Source organism: Salmo salar, chromosome ssa01, assembly GCF_905237065.1.
Source record: "Salmo salar chromosome ssa01, Ssal_v3.1, whole genome shotgun sequence".
NCBI classification, from domain to species: domain Eukaryota; kingdom Metazoa; phylum Chordata; class Actinopteri; order Salmoniformes; family Salmonidae; genus Salmo; species Salmo salar.
Genome location: NC_059442.1, coordinates 145,172,574 through 145,194,048, shown reverse-complemented (window position 1 = coordinate 145,194,048; position 21,475 = coordinate 145,172,574). Strand labels below are relative to the sequence as shown.

The 21,475-nt window shown below is 43.3% G+C and overlaps 1 pseudogene; it reads right to left on the bottom strand.

The window, feature by feature from the left end:
- Nucleotides 1–21,475, bottom strand: part of LOC123725547 (sarcoplasmic/endoplasmic reticulum calcium ATPase 2-like) — a 67,111-nt pseudogene continuing 45,636 nt past the window's right edge.

Below are 21,475 nucleotides of genomic sequence, written 5' to 3'. Positions count from 1 at the left end.
TAAAGTTTCAATAGTTTATTAAACTGAAACCAATCTCAGTGATGCATGTTACAATCATTGAGCACAGGTAATGATCAATCAAATGTACAGATGTTCCCGTTAACACATCAGTTTAACTGCAGCTTCAATAAGTTACATGATATTGCATGATAAGACATGGGACAATTTTATTCAACAGGTATAGAACACAGCTATATTGCAAGTCACTAATAAATCAAAGCCAGTCTTCTGTCCTAGTTTCTCACAACTAATAGTAGTTTAGTGGTAATATTGTTAAAGTTCAGACTCCGTCTTCTGGCCCAGTACTGTGCAAATTCCCAAACAATAGGAAATATTTCTGATCAGTGATAAACACTTAATAGTATTAGTGATACTGTAGTATTTATCTGTAAAATCTATTGTGTCAAGCAGTTTTGTACAATATTTTACTATAGAAATATAGATAAATTGCATGGCTACTCACAGCTGGAGGGCATGCACTACTGTGTATTGTACATGGATATAAAACTATAGTCAACCTGGTATGAAATACTGAAGGTAGGAAGACGCAGGGGAGGAATGTCAGGGACATGGAAGGCTTCCCCTGCATATAAGAATCCAAAACGGCACCATCTCTCCCAAGTCTAACCACGATATAAGAAGTCAGTTAAACCCCCACCCACCAATCCCACACCATCTCATGCCACTTACTATTTGGTCATTTTTTCCCATAACATTTGAATATACTGTAAATGCATTGTACCCATGTCTGCAAAGGTCACATATACAGAGGAGGCTGGTGGGAAGAGCTATAGGAGGACGGGCCCATTGTAATGGCTGGAATGGAATTCATGGAACAGTCAAACATGTAGTTTCCATGTTTGATACCATTCCATTTCAGCCATTACAATGGGCCCGTCCTCCTATAGCCTCCACTAATATACAGTACGGGTCAAGACATCCGAGGTGTAATGCTGCCCAGAACACACATGCTGAACAGGACAGTTAGCTGTAGAGACTATCATATCAGACTACATGGAATGGCAGGTTTTAGTCATCACCTGTAGAGAAAGGGAAAATATGATGAGTACAAAATATCAGAACAGAAAAACATGTCTAAAATATATTTTTACTGCATTGCCAACAGACTACATCCAGTATATTTACATGCAAGCAAAACACTAGATTTGACACCCACACTGATATCTGAGATTGTGTGGGAGCTTAAGCTGCAAGTGTAGGTGTGTGAGAAAATAGACACTCAGATAAAGTGCATTAGAAGAATGGTGACAAAGAAAAACAGGAATATAACGTAGACATGGCTTGAAATATCAATCCAATATCAACCACAACATAGCCAACTAACTCGGACTTCTATGGCTGCGTTCAGACAGGCAGCCCCATTCTGATATTTTTTCGCTCTGAAAAAGATCTGATGTGAAAAGATCTGATATGATTGGTCAAAAGACCAATAAGTGGAAAAGAGATCAGAATTGGCTGCCTGTCAAAACATTTTACAGAGTCCTTGTTTTAGTGTGCACTGAATACATTTAAAAAAAAGCCTCTCATCAGTCAAAAGCCTATCCTGAATCGATATAGCCTGTCAGAGACAAGTGAATTAAATCTTTTGCACAGCAGCCATGGCCGTCATCAAGTTGCAGCAACAGCAGAAAGCTGCCTGAGCACCAGATGGACAACTAGCCCAAACTGACAAGAACAGCAGAAATGTATTGATCTAATGGTCTCAGCTGGTCAAAGGCAATCATGTAATGCAAAAATATGCTGATGTCTGTAGTTGATCAAAATGTTATAGCTATGGGTCATCTCTCCATTATACATTTTTGATGTGAAGTGATGTGTGTTAAGGAGTGTGGTGGTGAAAGGGAATACTCACTAGTGAAAAGGGAAGCCAGTGGAAGGCATTGAAGGAGAAAGCACACAGTTGTTAAAGAACACAGACACAGTGAAATCAAACCAAGGCATCTACCAAAAGACATGCTTCACAGAGGTATGTTTCCATGTTGGATTGCTGAAAAACAGACCTATTAAGTAGACAATAATACTAGTGTGATGGTATGGACTCCTTGGGACTACTATTCTAAAAAGGTATACAGCACCTTTCACAGACACTAGATCAGAGTTCTGTATAAACACACCCTGCCAGACACGTTGCACCCAATTAGGATGAAGCATTCAAAGACACTCTACATTATCTATATTCAAGTATGTGCCCATACAAAAACCACACTGTATAGAAATGATCTGGACACCATGTTCGCTCAATCCTGGTAAAGAAAGACAAAAACACTTTGATTCAAAGGGTTCATGAGTGTATTTTTCTTGAAATATAAAAATAAAACCTTGGGGGACTTTTGTGTCGCAAGTTCATGGTTGGAGTAGTCAATTGGAAAACCTGTATTTTTAAGTAAAAAATGATGTAGCCTTTTCTCTCCTTTGAATCAAAATCATGACCCACAAAGACGGCAACATTTACATCCTAAACCCAATCCTGCCAACAAAACAACAATAAATGTAATAAAAGTCAAGTAAAAAAAAAAAAATACAAAGACAAAATACCCTTAAAAAAATGACCGAGGGAAGGCCAATTAGATTTTTGTTTTCTGCACAAGGAAATAGGGGCACACATCAAGTGTCATAACTATATGGACTAAATGTTAAATAAAGACTAAAGCCATGTAGGGGAAAGAATCTAGAAATGAGCAAAATGGATTGTATTGAGGTAGCTGTGCTCTGCCTACAGCAGAAAAACTGGCTTTTCAAATCAAAAAGTTTTTTTTTTTTAAATCCATAAATGTCATTTTTACATTGATGTGGGGAAATGACTAAATCATAAATGAAAAACCCAGTACAGTTCATGCTAGGTTAAAGAACATGCAGCTTCCATTTTCAGAATACTTCTGTTTCGTTTTCAGCTATGCATACACAATCCCTCCACAAACCCTTATCTTACCCACCTCCTGCCATCTAGTGCTTGTCCATTGGCTCTGAAAGAGTTCTAAGTTTATACTGAAGACAACAGTAAACATTAAAAAGGTAACCCTACCCGTTCTCTTAGCCACTCCTCCTGCAATCCGTTCCAACAATTTACAAAGTGATGAACAAAGAAAAGTTGCATAAAATAGTGTTACAATCTCTGTACAGGTCAATGGACTGCTTTTAAATATCTAATTTGTATACTAATATGAAAAGGGCAGCGCAAAAATATCATTAAAAAAATTCAAATTTAAAAAGGAAATAGACAACAAAAACATACATTATTTTCTGTTTGAACCAGCAAAAAGTCCACAGCTACAGGAGTGACGGTCAAACTGACACTCACACAAAAGCCTCACCCACTCACAATTTCAAAAAGACTTTTCAATATAATTTTTTAAGTTTGTGTTAAACTAGGTCCTTCTCATGCACGCTCGGCAGGCACACTCCAAGTCTACACAAACACACACACTAACTATGCACACACAGGAGGAGAGAGATGGGGGGGGTTGTGCTCAAGTCAGTCAGGACCAGAACATGTCTGCCATGTTAGTGTCGGTGCTGTAAATCCACAGCACCAGGGGGAGGGTGAGGGCCACAAAGGGCCAGGAGATGCCTTCCATGCATGCAGACAGAGAGCAGCCTTTGCTGCTGGGCTTCTCCAGCTCTTTACCAGGGTAGTTCTCCATGTAGTTCCTGGCTGCTAACTTTAGGACCTCGTCCAGCAGGAGGACGGGCAGGGAGAGCTTCAGCACCATCAGCCACTGGGTCAGGTTCAGAGGGGTGATCTGGAAGATGATCTGTAGAGAAAGTAGCAACATGGGTGAGGAGGATAACCTCTCCTGCTTTTTCAGTTTCTCCACCTATCCCACCCGTTACACTAGCATGTAATTGTTCTAGAAATCATTTCTGGTAGCCTCAGGTTTATTATTATTGCAGGTAGTCTCACCGGCAGGGGCTCCACGTAGAGGATAAGGAAATGCAGGGACATGGAGAGGCAGATGGCTCCCAGCAGCCACACGTTCTCCCAGGGGGGCATACGCAGCAGGGACTGGTTCTCTGACACACTGAGGGAAACAGAGAGAACAACTGGGCTAAGTCACTGATTAAAAACCCATTTGGGAGCCATTTGCCCATCATTTGACCATGTGTACCAGATTAATCTCACAACATTATGCTACTAGTGTCAAGCCTAAAGCAACAGTGGAGAAGTTCAAAAAGAGAGAGGCAACGTGAAAGATGTAGTGGCATAGTCTGACCTGTTGAGGGCGTTGCACATCTCAATGGTGACAAGCACAGACAGGGCCATGGTCATGGGGTAGGGGGATTCAAACAGCTCACACTCCAAACCCTCAAACTCTGGGTTGTCAGGACCACACTGCAGGAAGTGGCTCTGTGGGCAGAGGAGAAAAGCCGCTCAGTAAGTCTATGCGTGAGTGCGCCTGCGTTTGAGTGCGTGTGCGTTGTATTGGCATTGTTCTCCTACCAGTTGGTAAAAGGTGATCCTGGGTCCGTCCTCAGCAGCGACGAACCACCAGGTAGCAGCACCGACTGTAGCCGCACCTACATAGCCTGAAGAGGCAGAGCACAGGAGTCACACATGGCTATCTGGATACACACAACAGCCTAAACACTTGTTCAACTAAGCCATAGTTTTAAGCCATATTTCACTTTTGTGAAGTTTTTTTCTCCACAGAAGGCAAGTGAACTCACATCCGATGGCGAGGTATCTGAAGAAGAGCCATCCAGAGATGAGGGGCTCGCGGGCGTTGCGGGGGACCTTGTTCATGATGTCCAGGTCAGGGGGGTTGAAGCCCAGTGCAGTGGCAGGGAGGCCGTCAGTCACCAGGTTAACCCACAGCAGCTGGACAGGGATCAGAGCCTCAGGGAAGCCTAGAGCAGCCGTCAGGAAGATGCTGTAGGAATGGTAGAATAACATTATTTACGTGAGGATGAAGGCTTGTTAACCCTGGCACTGACAACCTTTTGATTTTCTTACTGAGCGATGTGGGGTTGTGATAAATGACGCCCAGTCCCTATATAGTGCACAACTATTGACCAACGCCCTATCGGGTCAAAAGTAGTGAACTTTAACTGGAGCCATTTGGGACAAAGCCGTGATCCTTACCAGACGACCTCTCCCACGTTGGAGGAGATGAGATAACGGATGAACTGCTTCATGTTGTTGTAGATGGCCCTGCCCTCCTCCACAGCCGCCACGATGGTAGAGAAGTTGTCATCAGCCAGGACCATCTCAGAGGCCGACTTAGCTACAGCCGTGCCTGAACCCATGGCGATGCCAATCTCTGCCTTCTTCAGAGCAGGGGCGTCGTTCACGCCATCACCAGTCTGGTCATGGGGAAAGGACAGGGCGTGGTTAGCCATCTACTTTTCTACAGGATAGCTTTAGACTAATCACATATGGATTAGAGGTTACATGACATGCTGAGGGCTCATCATGAAAACCAAACCACAAAGTGTAGTTTCAGTTCAACGCTGCACAGAAACTGATGAGGCAGGTCTCAGGAGGACCTCGTCTCACTCACCATGGCCGTGATCTCGTCCATGGACTGCAGAAACTCCACAATCTTGGACTTGTGGGATGGCTCCACGCGGGCAAAGCAGCGTGCATTGACCACCGCGTCTCGCTGGGCAGCCGGCGACAAGTCGTCAAACTCGCGGCCGGTGAAGGCCATGGAGGAGACATCGTCTTTGTCACTGAAGATGCCGGCGCGGCGGCAGATGGCAATGGCTGTGCCTTTGTTGTCGCCGGTGATCATGATGACGCGGATGCCGGCCAGGCGGCACAGCTTGATGGAGGCGGCCACCTCCGCCCTGGGAGGGTCCAGCATGCCCACGCAGCCCACGAACGTCAGGTCCGTCTGGGGAGAGAGACAGTCAGACCAGAGTCCTGGATTTGGCTCACTCACAAGGCCTCATCCGTATGATCGAAATCTTTTGTTTTTGCAATATACATTTATTTTTGCAGCCTCATGTTACTTCTATACAGTAAGCCCAAGTAAGTTCTCTGAATAAATGCTCTGCTATTTCTGTCACTGTCACTGCATTATGACCCCCACTTCCTCACCTCGTATTCAATGAAGCGGTTTGAGTCTTCCAACACCATGTCCTCTTTGGCAATGGGGTTGTCCTTTGTGGCCAGGGCCAGGCAGCGCAGTGTGTCACGCCCGTCCCGTACTCCCTGATCACTGACAATACCTTGTCCTTGATACCCGGGGTCAGGGGCACCTTGTTCCCGCCCACACGGATGTGAGTGCACCTGTCCAGCACTCCTTCTGGGGCTCCCTGGAGAGTGAGGGACAGAGACAGGAACTCAAACCAGAGGAAATAAAGCATTATCCTCTGCTCATTTCCTACACACTCTACATTACAACTACAAAATGACACCGGTTCTTAATCTCACTATGGCAGGGGGGCACTATTTTCACCTCCGGATGAAAAGCGTGCCCAAAGTAAACTGCCTGCTACTCAGGCCCAGAAGCTAGGATATGCATATAATTAGTAGATTTGGATAGAAAACACTCCAAAGTTTCTAAAACTGTTAAAATAATGTCTGTGTGTATAACAGAACTGAAATGACAGGTGAAAAGCTGAGGAAAATCCATCCAGGGAGTGCCATTACTTTGAAATGGCTGTTTTTCCAATGAAAGCCTATGCACCATTTAAAGGGATAGGACCTAGATTCCATTCCCTATGGCTTCCACTAGTTGTGAACAGTCTTTAGACATTGTTTCAGGCTTTTATTCTGAAAAATGAGGGAGAATGACAACTGAGTGAGTGGATAGTGGGATGTCCCCAGAGCTGTTTGCTGTGAGCGACCGAGAGCGCGCCTTTCTCTTTTTTTTATTTTTATATTGACGACGCTATTGTTCGGTTGAAATATTATCGATTATTTAGGCTAAAAACAACCTGAGGATTGATTAAACATCGTTTGACATGTTTCTATAAACTTTTCCGGTACTATTTGGAATTTGTCTGCCTGTTGTGACCGCATTTGAGCCATTGGATTACTGAACAAAACACACCAACAAAATTGAGGTTTTTGGATATAAAGAGGGACTTTATCAAACAAAACGAACAATTGTGTAACTGGGAGCCTTGTGAGTGCAACCATACGAAGATCAAAGGTAAGTAATTCATTTTATTGCTATTTCTGACTTTCGTGACTAATCTACTTGGCTGGTAGTAATGTAATGTTTTGTGTGCTGAGCGCTGTCCTCAGATAATCACATGGTTTGCTTTCGCCGTAAAGCCTTTTTGAAATCTGACACGGCGGCTGCATTAACAACAAGTTAAGCTTTATTTTGATCTATTACACTTGTGATTTCATGAAAGTTAAATATTTATAGTAAATGAATTTGGCGCTCTGCAATTTCACTGAATGTTGGCCAGGTGGGATGGTAGCGTCCCACATACCCTAGAGCGGTTAAAGTACACAAACACATGTATCAAAATCCTATCATTTATCATAGTTACTATGAAGCGGCATCTAGAACTGTGTCCAAAATGACACCCTATTCCTTATATAGTGACCTACTGGGCCCTAGTCAAAAGTAGGCACTATATAAGGAATTTCTCCTGTGTCCATATGGTCTACAATCCGAGAAATACTGTAGATGGATGCTAATAATTACCTTAACAAACATCTTGCCAATGGAGGAGTGGGCCTTGTTGGGTGTGCAGTACACAGACATCGACTTCCTGTCTCTGGAGAACTCCAGGGTGAACTCCTTCTTCATCAGCTGCTTGATGACCTGTACCACACAGTGAAGAAACACACACCAACACATCTTTAACAAGGAGTGGAACAACAACCTGGGGATGTCTGATGGAATTGGACCACACTCAGGCATAAGTCCTAAATGGCACCTTATTCCCTTTATAGTGCATTACTTTGACCACCAGGGCCCATAGAGCTCAGGTCAAAAGTAGTGCACTATAAAGGTAATAGGTTGACATTTGGGACCAACACACAGTTTTATAATACTTTCACAGGAGAATCATGTTGGGATTAAGAGAGAGCTGACGGTGGCTTACAGAGTTGCAGGCATTGGCTCTCTCGATCTTGGACAGGCCCTTGACGTCGGTGTCAAACACATTCATCTTCTCCACCAGGCAAGTGAGGGCAGTCTCTGTAGCCTCGCCAACCTTCTCATACACACCTTTGATCTGAGGAGAAAACACACACCAGATAGTAGCAATGAACAACTAAAAAACAGTTAACTTGTATATCCACAACATAATGGAGAAGACTTCTGATATTCAAAACCATAAATGAACCACGGATAAAGGCTTATGTGACAGGCCTTTTCAACCAGCAGGAACATAACAGTGAAGGTTATAAAGGACATAAACCTCATTGTAATCCAGGGAGGAGTCGTTACATAAGGCACAGATGGAGGCCATCTCAACTAAGCCATCATACTGGGAGGACTTCACTGGTTTACCATCATGGTACCTGGAATAAAAGACAACAGCCATGAAAAAGAGTGAACAGTGAGCTCAGGTATGTTGTGGTGTATTGATAACAAGACTACACGTGTGTGTGTTTCATTGTGTGCGCACGCGTGTGTTCGTTCTGTATGTGTCACTACTCACACTTGTCCCTCAGGGGCGTATGTGGAGCCAGTGATCGTGAACTCCTTCAGGGAGCAGCTATCGCCCGCCACCTGGTCAATAACGAACATCTACAACACAAACGGGTAGAAAATGTGTCAGGTCACACACACACAAATCTGTTTCCTTATGGATGCAAGGCACTCGCATACTAGGTTCATTCAGTCGTCTGTGCCTCACACACTTCCCTAAAACGCCTTCGCTTAAAAAAAAAAAAGAGGAAAAAGCTGCAATATTACTGTTGTCCCTCTTAAAACACCATAGAAACATATCCAGGATACTGTACACTTCCTCAAAATAATTCAAATTCATCTAAGATACATTAAGAAATCAAATTCATGTTTTTTCTGAGGAGGTCCAAGTTAAGCAATTTTACATTAACTAAGATGTTTGGTGCAGTATTTCTCAAGTGAAAAAAATTGCATGAATACTAGTCATCTCTCATTGTATTACATTTCATTAAAGAATCCCGTCCAGTAGCCACTTGTGATAGAAAAATGACATACTTACCTGATTTATTTTATATTAATAGTGAACGATTATATATTTAACTAAAAGTAAGACTGGTCTGCTAACGCTGAGTTTTTATGGTGTCCAGTCTAGCTTCCTGCAGCTAGTCTGGGCGTCGAGGAAATGGGTTTTACTAGAGGGTGACAACTTTACAGCCACATACCATTCTATGATCAGTGGTGCACTGAGGGAGATGTATTCCATGGACAGGTTGTGGGGTGGTTGTAACTGGGATAGAGATGGACTGGACAAAGGGTTCCTAGACATCCTGGCATCAGGGAAATTAAGCCAGGGTTGGGGGGTTATAACACCATGTGTTGTTAACGACATGATGAACCCAAAGTGGCTTATGATGCTCTTTGAGCTGCCTGAGAGAGTTGGAACTAAGCATTCTTAGTGTCCGATATAAGATGTCTGTTTCTCGTTGTTTGGGAGGCTCTCAGCCTAACAGTCAAGGCTGTTGAGGTGAAGGTTTCATTATTGCAATAATGAATCGATATTAAATGAAGATGATTGTTTGAAGAAATGACCAAGTCTCTCTCAGTGCTGAATTTCCACAACACACTGCTATCAGGAGTTGACCAACCACAGCCCCAAAAAAATCTGCCGAACACCAAAATGGACAAAAACATCACAATTTGCACAAATTGTTTCGACTGGGAAGCATGCGACAGGCTTTACACAACCACCAGTTCTCTAGATCCCCTAAATCACCCTAACACTGTATGCCGCTGATTCGGAAAGCGGACATTTTACAGGCTCCAGACCAATTGTATTTTTGGCAGCCAATCGTAACTTTCTTTTGTAAATAATGTTTCCACCATCATTTCCTATGATTGACAAGAGCTTTTGGACATCAGAACAGCAATCACCAACCTTGAATTGGACGAGGACTTTACTTCAATGAGTTGGAGGCGAAAGACATTGATTATCCCGTACCCGACCCAAATTCCAGACACTCATAGAAGGTTAAGACCGTGATATAGAGGCACCTTCATTAGACAACGGCGGTGAGAATAAAATCGTCTCTACCCTTTATTGGTGAATATACAGTCGCTGGAGAAAAAAACTGGACGAGCTCTGATCAAGACTATCCTATCAATGGGACATTCAGAACTGGGTGAGACTCAACAGCTGGTGCGCGATCTCTAATATTAAGGAAGTCTCAAGGTCCTGCTCACTTCAGTTAGAATAGCTCATAATAGAGGTCGGCCGATTAATCGGAACGGCCGATTAATTAGGACCGATTTCAAGTTTTATAACAAATCAACAATGTTTTTTTTAATACACCTTTATTTAACTAGGCAAGTCAGATTAAAAACACATTCTTATTTTCAATGACAGCCTAGGAACGGGGGTTAACTGCCTTGTTCGGGGGTAGAACAACAGATTTTTACCTTGTCACCTCGGGGATTCGTTTTTGCAACCTTCCGGTTACTAGTCCAACGCTCTAACCACCTGCCTTACATTGCACTCCACGAGGAGCCTGCGTGGCAGGCTGACTGACTACCTGTTATGCGAGGGCAGCAAGAAGCCAAGGTAAGTTACTAGCTAGCATTAAACTTATCTTATAAAAACTATCAATCTTAACATGATCACTAGTTAAACTAGTAATATCATCAATCATGTGTAGTTATCTAACGTGTCCTGCGTTGCATATAATCGATGCGGTGCCTGTTAATTTCTCATCGAATCACAGCCTACTTCGACAAACGGGTATGATTTAACAAGCGCATTTGTGAAAAAAAGCACTGTCGTTGCACCAATGTACCTAACCATAAACATCAATGCCTTTCTTTAAAATTAATACACAAGTATATATTTTTAAACCTGCATATTTAGTTAATATTGCCTGCTAACATGAATTTCTTATAACTAGGGAAGTGACGTGTCACTTCTCTTGCGTTCCGTGCAAGCAGTCACGGTATATACAGCAGTTTGGGCCGCCTGGCTCATTGCGAACTGTGTGATGTCCATTTATTCCTAACAAAGGCCGTAATTAATTTGCCAGAATTGTACATAATTATGACATACCATTGAAGGTTGTGCAATGTAACAGGAATATTTAGACTTAGGGATGCCACCCGTTAGATAAAATATGGAACGGTTCCGTATTTCACTGAAATAATAAACGTTTAGTTTTCAAAATGATCGTTTCCGGATTCGACCATATTAATGACCAAAGGCTCGTATTTCTGTGTGTTATGTTATAATTAAGTCTGATTTGATAGAGCAGTCTGACTGAGCGATGGTAGGCAGCAGCAGGCTCGTAAACATTCATTCAAACAGCACCTTCGTGCGTTTGCCAGCAGCTCTTAGCGATTCTTCAAGCATTGCGCTGTTTATGACTTCAACCCCCGAGATTAGGCTAGTGTAACCGATATGAAATGGCTAGCTAGTTAGCGGGGTGCGCCCTAATAGCGTTTCAAACGTCACTCGCTGTGAGACTCGGAAGTGGTTATTCCCCTTGCTCTACATGGGTAAGGCTGCTTCGAGGGTGGCTGTTGTTGATGTGTTCCTGGTTCGAGCCCAGGTAGGGGCGAGGAGAGGGACGGAAGCTATACTGTTACACTGGCAATACTAAAGTGCCTATAAGAACATCCAATAGTCAAAGGTATATGAAATACAAATGGTAGAGAGAGAAATAGTCCTATAATAACTACAACCTAAAACTTCTTACCTGGGAATATTGAAGACTCATGTTAAAAGGAACCACCAGTTTTCATATGTTCTCATGTTCTGAGCAAGGAACTTAAACGTTAGCTTTTTTACAGGGCACATATTGCACTTTTACTTTCTTCTCCAACACTGTTTTTGCATTATTTAAACCAAATTGAACATGTTTCATTATTTATTTGAGGCTAAATTGATTTTATTGATGTATTATATTAAGTTAAAATAAGTGTTCATTCAGTATTGTTGTAATTGTCATTATTACAAATATTAAATAATAAAAAAATAATTTGGCCGATTAATCGGTATCGGCTTTTTGGTCATCCAATAAATCGGTATCGGTGTTGAAAAATCATAATCGGTCGACCTCATAAGCTGTAAAACATACCATACAAACCAATACAACATTTTTGTATTTTTCACAACTGTCCATTTACCACCACAAACTGAAAACTGATGCTGGCTCTAAGACCGCACTCAACGAGCTGTATAGGAGCCATAAGCAAACAAGAAAATGCTTATCCAGAGGCTGCGCTCCTAGTGGCCAGTGATTTTAATGTAGGAAAACTGAAATCTGTTTAACCTAATTTCTACCAGCATGTCACCTAGAGACGTATACAAAGCTCACCCTCCATTTGGCAAATTAAACCATAACTCTAGCCTTCCAATTCCTGCTTACAAAAATAAAAAAAAACAGGAAGTAGGAATGACCCGTGGTCCCTTGTGGCTCAGTTGGTAAAGCATGGTGTTTGCAACGCCAGGGTTGTGGGTTCGATTCCCACGGGGGACCAGTACGGAGAAAAAAATTATGAAATGTATGCATTCACTACTGTAAGTCGCTCTGGATAAGAGCGTCTGCTAAATGACTAAAATGTAAATGTAATGACGTGTTCGATACGGAAGTGGTCAGATAAAGCAGATGCTACGCTACAGGACTGTTTTGCACAAACTGGAATATGTTCCAGGATTCAACCGATGGCATTGAGGAGTTTACCACATCAGTCACCGGCTTCATTTATAAGTGCATCGACGACATCGTCCCACAGTAACCGTACGTACATATCCCAAATTGAAGCCATGGATTACAGGCAGCATCCACATTGAACTAAAAGCTAGAGCTGCCGCTTGAGACAGCCTACAGGGAGGTCTGAGACCTGGCAGTGTGATGCCAGGACAACAACTTCTCCCTCAAAGTGAGCAAGAGGGACACTAATTCAGACGCATATAAGAAATCATCAAACAGGCAAAGTGTCAACACATGACTAAAACCGAATCCTACTACACCGGCTCTGATGCTCATCGGATGTGGCAAGGCTCGCAAACTATCACAGATTAAAAAGGGAAACCCGGCCATGAGCTGCCCAGTGACGAGAGCCTAGCAAATGTTTTTAATGCCTTTAACATTGAACCATGCGTGAGTGCACCAGCTGTTCTGGACGACTGTATGATCACGCTCTCCGTGGCCGACGTGAGTATGACCTTTAACCTGTTTAGGATAGGGGGCAGTATTTTCACGGCCGGATAAAAAAAACGTACCCGATTTAATCTGGTTATTACTCCTGCCCAGAAACTAGAATATGCATATAATTATTTTATTTGGATAGAAAACACCCTAAAGTTTCTAAAACTGTTTGAATGGTGTCTGTGTATAACAGAACTCATATGGCAGGCCAAAACCTGAGAAGATTCCATACAGGAAGTGCCCTCTGACCATTTCTTGTCCTTCTATAGCCTCTTTATGGAAAATAGAGGATCTCTGCTGTAAAGTGACATTTTCTAAGGCTCCCATAGGCTCTCAGAAGGCGCCAGAATGGGGAATGATGACTCTGCAGTCCCTGGGCGAAAAACAGTAGGGGTTTTGGAAAGTGGTCGTTCTGAGAACAATGACACGGGCGTGCGCGTGCATGTGAAGACTGCATTTTCTATTTTCAGTGTTTGAACGAAAACAAGGTCTCCCGGTCGGAATATTCTCGCTATTTTACGAGAAAAATCGCATAAAAATGTATTTTAAACAGCGTTTGACATGCTTCGAAGTACGGTAATGGAATATTTTGAAAAAAATTTGTCACGATACGCGCCGGCGCGTCACCCTTCGGATAGTGTCTTGAACGCAAGAACAAAATGCAGCTATTTGGATATAACTATGGATTATTTGGAACCAAAAGAACATTGGGTGTTGAAGTAGAAGTCCTGGGAGTGCATTCTGACGAATAACAGCAAAGGTAATCCAATTTTTCTTATAGTAAATCTGAGTTTGGTGAGGGCCAAACTTGGTGGGTGTCAAAATAGCTAGCCATGATGGCCGAGCTATCTACTCAGAATATTGCAAAATGTGCTTTCACCAAAAAGCTATTTTAAAAATCGGACACCGCGATTGCATAAAGGAGTTCTGTATCTATAATTCTTAAAATAATTGTGTTTTTTTTGTGAACGTTTATCGTGAGTAATTTAGTAAATTCACCGGAAGTGTTCGGTGGGTATGCTAGTTCTGAACGTCACATGCTAATGTAAAAAGCTGTTTTTTGATATAAATATGAACTTAATTGAACAAAACATGCATGTATTGTATAACATAATGTCCTAGGAGTGTCAGCTGATGAAGATCAAAGGTTAGTGCTGCATTTAGCTGTGGTTTTGGTTTTTGTGACATTATATGCTAGCTTGAAAAATGGGTGTGTGATTATTTCTGGCTGGGTACTCTCCTGACATAATCTAATGTTTTATGCGTTCGTTGTAAAGCCTTTTTGAAATCGGACAATGTGGTTAGATAAAGGAGAGTCTGGTCTTTAAAATGGTGTAAAATAGTCATGTTTGAAAAATTGAAGTATTGGGATTTCTGAGGTGTTTGTAATTCGCGCCACGCTCTATCATTGGATATTGGCGAGGCGTTCCGCTAGCGGCACATCTAGATGTAAGAGGTTAAACAGGCTAACATTCACAAGGCCAGACGGATTACCAGGACAGGTACTCAGAGCATGTGCTGATCAGCTGACCAGTGTCTTCATTGACATTTTTCAACCTCTTCCTGACCTATTCTGTAATACCTACAAGTTTCAAGCAAACCACCATAGTACCTGTACCCAAGAACACCAAGTGAACCTGTATAAATTACTACCGCCGCGCTGTAGTCACATCTGTAGCCATGAAATGCTTTGAAAGGCTGCTCATGTCTCAAACACCATCATCCCTGAAACCCTGGACCAACTCCAATTCACATACCGCTTTAACAGATCGACAGATGACGCAATCTCTATTGCCCACTACACTGTCATTTCCCACCTACACAACAGGAACATCTACAGGCCTGATCACCGTCGACAATGAGACAGCCTATAGGGAAGAGGTCAGAGACCTGGCAGTGTGATGCCAGGACAACCGCTCCCCTCAACGTGGGCAAGACAAAGGAGCTTATCGTAGGAATGGGGGCCGAACACACCCCCCCCCCATTCACATCGACAAGGCTGTAGTGGAGCAAGAGCTTCAAGTTCCTCGGTGTCCACGTCACTAAGGACCTATCATGGTCCAAACATATCACAGTCGTGAAGAGGGTAGGAAAACGCCTCTTCTCCCTCAGGAGGCTGAAAAGATTTGGCATGGGCCCGCAGATCCTCAAAAGGTTCTACAACTGCACCATTGAGAGCATTTTGACTAGCTGCATGATAGCTTGGTATGGCAACTCAAGTGATACTGGAGCACCAAGTCTGGGACCAAAAGGCTCCTGAACAACTTCTACCCCCATGCCATAATGATGCTGAACAGTTAGTAAAGTAGCTACCCCGGACTATTTACACTGACCTCCTTTATTATTTATTTATCGTAATGCACTGGCTCTATGCACATTCACTTAACTAACCACACTCACAAAATACACTTCACATAACCAGAGTAGCAGCAGGGTATTATACATCCTGAATGCCTAGTTACTTTTACCCCTAACTACACGCACAGTACCAGTCAAAAAGACACTTACTCCTTCAAGGTTTTTCAATATATGTACTATTTTCTACATTGTAGAATAGTGAAGACATCAAAACTATGAATTAACACATGAAATCAATTGGTAACCAAAAAATTGATAATCAAATGTATTTATAAAGCCCTTTTTACATTAGCCGATGTCACAAAGTGCAACACAGAAACCCAGCCTAAAACCCCAAACAATACAGATGTAGAAGCACGGTGGCTAGGACAAACTCCCTAGAATATATTTGATATGAGATTCTTCAAAGTAACCACCCTTTGCCTTGACAGCTTTGCACACTCTTGGCATTCTCTCAATCAGCCTAATGATGTAGTCAAAAAGAGGTTGAGGTTGTTAAAAAGTTCATTTGTGGAATTTCTTTCCTTCTTAATGCATTTGAACCAATCAGTTGTGACAAGGTAGGGGTGGTATACAGAAAATAGCCCTATTTGGTAAAAGACCAGGTCCATATTATGGCAAGAACAGCTCAAATAAACAAAGAGAAATGGCAGTCCATCATTACTTGAAGGTCAGTCAATACAGAACATTTCAAGAACTTTGAGTTTCTTCAAGTGCAATCGCAAAAACCATCAAGCGCTATGATGAAACTGGCTCTCACGAGGACCGCCACAGGAAAGGAAGACCCAGAGTTACCTCTGCTGCAGAGGATAAGTTAATTAGAGTTAACTGCACCTCAGATTGCAGTCTAAATAAATGCTTCAGAGTTCAAATAACAGACATCTCAACATCAACTGTTCAGAGGAGACTGTGTGAATTAAGCCTTCATGGTTGAATTTCTGCACAGAAACCACTACTAAAGGACACCAATAAGAGGACTTGCTTGGGCCAAGAAACACGAGCAATTGACATTAGACCGGTGGAAATATGTTTTTTGATCTGATGAGTCCAAATTTGAAATGTTTGGTTCCAACCGCCGTGTCTTTGTGAGACGCAGAGTAGGTGAACGGATGATGTCCGCACGTGTGGTTCCCACTGTGAAGCATGGAGGAGGTGTGATGGTGCTTTGCTGGTGATACTGTCTGCAATTTATTTAGAATTCAAGGCACACTTAACCAGCAGGGCTACCACAGCATTCTGCAGCGATACGCCAACCCATCTGGATTGCACTTAGTGGGACCATCATTTGTTTTTCCAAAAGGACAATGACCCAACACACCTCCAGGCTGTGTAAGGACTATTTGACCAAGGAGCGTGATGGTGCAGCGTCAGATGACCTGGCCTCAACAATCACCAGACCTCAACCCAATTGAAATGGTTTGGGATGAGTTGGACTGCAGAGTGAAGGAAAAGCAGCCAACAAGTGCTCAGCATATCTGGGAACTCCTTAAAGACTGTTGGAAAAGCAATCCAGGTGAAGCTGGTTGAGAGAATGCCAAGAGTGCACAAAGCTGTCATCAAGTATATCTAAAATATATTTTGATTTGTTTAGCACTTTTTGGTTACTACATGATTCCTCGTGTTATTTCATAGTTGATGTCTTCACCATTGTCCTATCATGTAGAAAATAGTAAATATAAAGAAAAACCCTTTTGATTGGTACTGTACAACCTCAATTAACACTACTGTGTACTCCTGCACATCGACTCAGTACTGGTACTAAGTAAGTCAGTTAAGAACTAATTCTTATTTACAATGACAGCCTAGAACTGCCTTGTTCAGGGGCAAAATTACAGATTTTTTACCTTGTCAGCTCGAGGATTCGATCTAGCAACCTTTCGGTTACTGGCCCAACGCTCTAACTACTAGGCTACCTGCCGCCCAAAATGTATGGTTTTTAATTGTGTTCTCCTTTTCTATTTAGCAAATCTTTCTTAGTTATTTACTGCATTTTTGTGAACGGGCTCATAAGCAAGCATTTCACTGTAAAGTCTATACCGGTTGTATTTGTCACATGTGACCAATAACATTTGATTGGAGCCCACTGATCTACATGCAGTAGAAGCACAGCCTACCAAGTAGGGTGCAGCACATCAGACAACTACAATACCAATAGAGCACTGATAAACCATAGCAGCTTTACTTAGGCAAATTAATGAAATAATTGCTACTGTACCTGGGAACAAAAACACTAAGGATTAAGCACACTTTACTACTGGTGGCTGTGGGTCTCCTGGAGATGTATTCTAGACAAAGGTACTAATGCATATCCATGCTGGGATGAATGTGTGGATGTAATCTGTCTAAATTAATGGGAGTCAACACAATGTGACGGAAGAGCGGGAGAATATTAGTTCTCCATAATGAACAAAACACACAAACCAGCAAGGCGGCAGGACAGGGGAGGGAAAGAGGAGACAGGAGAAAAAAGGCAGACAGGGATAGGGTTAGAGGAGAGAAAGAGAAAAAAACTAAAAAACAAAGGGAGATGGAGAGCGTGAGATAAAGTGGGAGCATGTGAGAGAAACAGAGAGCGTGAATAAGAGGGCAAGCATGCCTCCTCCACAGACACACAGTGAGACTAATCTCCTGGAGCCGGCTCTGCAGAGAAGCAAGGCAAGATGGAGAGAAATATTAAAATAAAAGTATGAACCGGTGTCATCTTTCCCTTCTCCCCTCCTGCGGCACAGTAGACTTCAAAGAGCTGTGACGTCAGGGATGCTTTACCAAAAACAATGAATTAAGAAAAACATTCCTCTACTCAAGCAGGCTGGAGAGCTACGCTTCTTACACAGCAGCCGAATTTCAGATTCTGACATTGCAGTATTGGTACAGGAATAGTTCAGAAGTATATACGCCAGCAAGTTTTGCAATGGAAAACTATTTCTTTGATATCTTTAAACAAGATACTGCTTCCAATCTCTCCGCTCTATTGCAAGAACTGAACCATGCTGCCATGTTATGCTGTGCTGTTTTGATTATGCTGGGCAGTGTTGCGTGGAGATGCATTGTGTAATGCTGTGCATGCTGTGCCTTGTGCTGTGTTTGCGTGCAGAGACACTCTCAGCAGAGGCCACTCAAAAAAACACGAGAGAAAGAGAGATGAGAGGGAGAGGTAGAAGAATGAAGAGAATGAGGGAATGAAATGTGAGAATAGTAGGAGAAGGCAGGAAGAAAGGAAGATAGAAATGATACTGGAGTGATACAGTGGAAGAGAATAGCAGCAGAGGAGACCATGGGGGAAAGAGGCTTGGGAGTGGTAATGCATAATGGTCCATATTCAGGGGGTCAGTAACAGGCAGACCCCCTGTTGCCCATTCCCCTAAATATGGATGACCGTGTGTGTCACTCATCACAAATCTGAGGGCAGTGAAGAGGGGGAGGGGAGATTAAAATCACCAGGAACTCCTCTAAACATTTGTTCAGTTTTGGAAGTCTGTTTCAACGAGAAAAAAAATAAGTGATCATGTCTCAATGAAATAAAGGTATGAAATTGTTATTTTCAAATTTGCAGTGCACAAATGATTAGAATTACGTTCCTGTCTCCGACCATCCGCTCCGACAAACATTGGCCCACGGCTTAATCTAATCTCCTACCCCTGGCATAAAGTGTTCGGCGGATGCATATAATCAATCTAATATGATGCAATTCAATAAATATAGGAACAACAATTTCATATCCTCCACTTTCTAATCTAATTTAAACCATGATAGAAAATAAATGAATCATTCCTTATGCTGCTTTGCCTTTCAACCTCTACAATACCCTGTGGATAATCCACACTGTCAGTAGACGCTGTCAAGACTGCTTTATTGCCAGGTGGGTTCAGATGCCAAATCAGTGGCAAAGTACTCACTGGAATGGATTGTTCATGGTTGGCAAGAACATAGCCTTCTCCTTAAGCAGGTATACAGCTACATAAACTAGCAGAGGCTAATAAAGTTGAGCTCAGATAGCCCTAAAACTCCACCTGGTTAAATATGCTAATGTGGAACAGGCTGCTGTAGGCTCTGTTTGGCTCAGCTGGACCCCGCCCTGCCAGTGCAGAGTGCTGAAAGCTCGTCCTAGGAGGCAAGGTGTGAGGTGTTTTTGCTTGGCTTTTGCATTGAGCAGCTGGAGATTTGCTTTTGAGATGCTCAGTGGCTGGGTCTCATATCTTGACTTGCCTCTTTCCCAGGATCCTCCATGGTAAGTGTTTCCAAGCAGTAGCACACAAAGCTAGAATCATTGATTTAGGTAAGAATATTTTTCACTGCGAAGGTCATGTTAGTTTTAATACCCTGAGCGTTGGACGTAGCCATAATACTAAACATCAGCCATTCCTAAACATCAGCCATTCCTACTAAATCCCCATGGTGCTCTGGGGATGGGGACTCACCCTGCAGACAGACATCTGGTTGGTGGTGAGGGTGCCAGTCTTGTCTGAGCAGATGACGGAGGTGCAGCCCAGGGTCTCCACAGAGGGCAGGCTGCGGACGATGGCGTTCTTCTTGGCCATGCGACGGGTTCCTAGAGCCAGACAGGTGGTGATGACAGCAGGCAGACCTAGTAAAGAGAGATGGAGATAAGAGAGGGTTAGACATACTAACTATGCTGGAGCCCAATGTATTGCTTTCTGTATATTATAGACTGCTTCCCCTCACTCCCACTCTCCTAGTGACTCTTACCCTCTGGGATGGCGGCCACGGCCAGGGCCACAGCAATCTTGAAGTAGTACACGGCGCCGCGGATCCAGGAGCCTCCGTGGACGGGGTCACTGAAGTGGCCAATGTTGATGAGCCACACAGCAATGCAGATCAGGGAGATGACCTTGGACAGCTGCTCCCCGAACTCATCCAGCTTCTGCTGCAGAGGCGTACGCTCCTGCTCCGTGGACGCCATCTCGTCCCGGATCTTGCCAATCTCCGTGTTGACGCCTGTGGCCACCACAACACCCACCGCCTTACCCGCTGCTATGTTGGTGCCCTGTGGAGGAGAGAGGAGAGGTGGTGAGACACTAGGTGTACACTGCTGAGGGCTGTAATAACACTGGGGAAACCTGAAACACACTGGGCACCTGAACAAGTGGGGAGGAACAGCTAAAAAACTGGAGAAGAGGATGAGGGGTTAAGGAGAAGTCTGACATCAAAATCCCAGAGAGGAACATGTAACGGAGATAAGTGGAGAAAAGGAGATTATAATTCTTGGGTTGGCTAAACAGGGAAGAGTATGATGTACTGAAGAGACAATAGAAGATGAACGGGGAAGGGGGAGAGAGGTATTTAATGGTTTTCTAGTTACTCACACAGAAGAGCATGTTCTTCTTGTCCTGGTTGACAGCCCGGGGGTCAGGCACCGGGTCAGTGTGCTTGATCACAGAGACAGACTCCCCCTGCAGGAGGAGAGAAAGAGACGGATGAGGATGATCAAACAACGCAGCCCTTACACAGAGCAATGTGGTGATGGGTTGACATTTTGGGGAAGATGGGTGTGGATCGACTTCACAGCTGACTGAGCAGGGCTGCCAATTACAAAATGCGGCATCCAAGGGGACTTTCACAGTCATGAGTCTGCACTGCAGGGGGAAGCAAGGCCTAGTGGGTAATCAGCTGAGCAAGCTCTGCACTGTTCTGATAGGCTGAGAGACTGTTTTTGACAGATTAGAGCCATGAATGGCAGGAGGGAAAAGCAGCTGAAATACCAAACTCTGCTACCAATTAAGGCAGTGGAGCAAGACAGGGGTTTCGGGACTAGCTTCTTCTCGTAACGCTCTCCGCTCTCATCCATATCGCTCTCTCCCTGTCAGTCTCTGCCTCCCTCTTTCAGTCTATCGTTGTTCTCCC